This window comes from Bradysia coprophila, unplaced genomic scaffold, assembly GCF_014529535.1.
Source record: "Bradysia coprophila strain Holo2 unplaced genomic scaffold, BU_Bcop_v1 contig_324, whole genome shotgun sequence".
Lineage (NCBI taxonomy): Eukaryota > Metazoa > Arthropoda > Insecta > Diptera > Sciaridae > Bradysia > Bradysia coprophila.
Window position 1 is genome coordinate 2,087,795 of NW_023503584.1, and position 1,913 is coordinate 2,089,707.

The following is a 1,913-nucleotide window of genomic DNA, read 5'->3' on the forward strand; positions in this document are numbered from 1 at the left end:
ATCTATTACTTCATCAGATCAAAGTTTTTTCAAGAATTTATTGATTTCAAATCTTTTACTTCATTTTTTTTAACAAATGATATTTACTATAAGACTACATTAGTCACAACTTATTTCTAAAGTCTTGGTCGGTAACATAAGATAATCGTCCGCAAATGTCTGAACGTAACGTTTGAGCCGAGTCGGTCGAGCGTTCAAATCGCAAAATGTATTATTCTTACATTGGTAAAACATTGTCTTCGAAAAGAACGAATAACAGTCAACAAAACAGCGACCGATAGGTAATGTATCAATACAATATGCGAAGTCATCTATGTCGATTGTCTCGCTCGCGAATCTGAATGGCTTTGGCGATATGCCTATGTTCTTTAAATACAAAAATTAATTTTCTTTAAATCTTTATCGGCTATTCACACCGTACCCGCAGCAATAACTCACAAAAACTATAGACGAAAAATTTAAATAAAATAACAAAATAAGAAAAAAAAAATTGTTAGCGACGACGACGGCTTGTAATAGCTGTACAATGCGAAAACGTTTTCTTTCACTGCATGCCTCCGATTCAAGTCTATTATTGAACATAATTGTGGTAACTTCAAATACTGTATTGTAATGATTATGATCATTGATTAAGATAAAATGCTCGAAAAGAATGTCTTCTGCTTGCAGTCAGTGGGTCTACAAAATGTACGTATATGCTTCCTCCTTTCAAAATCAATGAATTTTTCATTTTTCCGCACGTAAATATACGAACTTTATAGTGCCGGGAATGTCATTATATCAGATATTTTGTTCACTCTATTGATACTTATTTTGCTGTTTAGCTTTAAGCGATAAATGTGTGTCGTATCATTACTATAGTGTGCGCATCAATTATATACATCAGTGTGTCACTCAGTATATATTATATGAAACGCGTGTTTCGTTTTCAACGTTCAAGGAAAAAAAGCAAAACTAAACTCATTTCGATATATAAGTAATAAAACGTCGAATTGCTTTTGTCACCGAAATATCCAAAACTTGTTGAAAGTGTGAAACATACGGACAAGCACAGGGTGTGTTCGAATGGATCAGGTTCAGGATCAGGATCAGGATCAGGATTCGGAAAATTTCCATGTTGAAAGGGGTGACCAACTAAAAACTCAGACGATTTTTGAAATTGAAAAAATTCTTCACGACCTCTAATCGAAAAATTGAATGGTCAAATGATCCGTCGTAGAAAAGCGACAAAATTTGTAGGAAAAATAGTTTTTTTCTTGTACCAATTGTGAATTGAAGACTGATCTAATCGACTGTAGACGAGTCGGTACCGACGAGTACAGTGCGAAATTAATGTTTTCTGCTATGTTACGATGCGACGCAAGCGTTCCAATGCAAAAAATTGATTTAAATGAACAGGCACTGTCATTTGCCGTGCCTGGTAGCCAGGACTGATCTAATCGACTGTAGACGAGTCGGTACAGAAAACATATTTAATTTCAATTTTCTCATCAATAAATCGCTTCGACGAACAATCAAGTAAACAAATAGTCTGCCACAACTCGTGCGGGAATAGTTAATTACGTATCTGTTGTGAACGGTACATTTTAGGCAATTTCACGGATTGTAGCCCGAACGAAGTGAGGGCGACAAGCGAAAGTGCCTAAAATAAACTGTCCACAACAGATGCGTATACAACTTTTCAAGCTGAGTGCCTAAATTACGAGAAAAATTCCATAATTTATGCCCAAGACATGAAAAATATATATCAAATTTCATTATCGCCTTAGATCGGCAGAAACCTACACCTCAATGCTATCCGCGAATTTATAAAAAAAACCGGTATTTCAGTTGGCCATTGCACAAACTAATTTGCAAAACTCTGGAATACCTCTTAAGCTCTAGAGCTCTGTTCAATCTAACTATTTACGGAC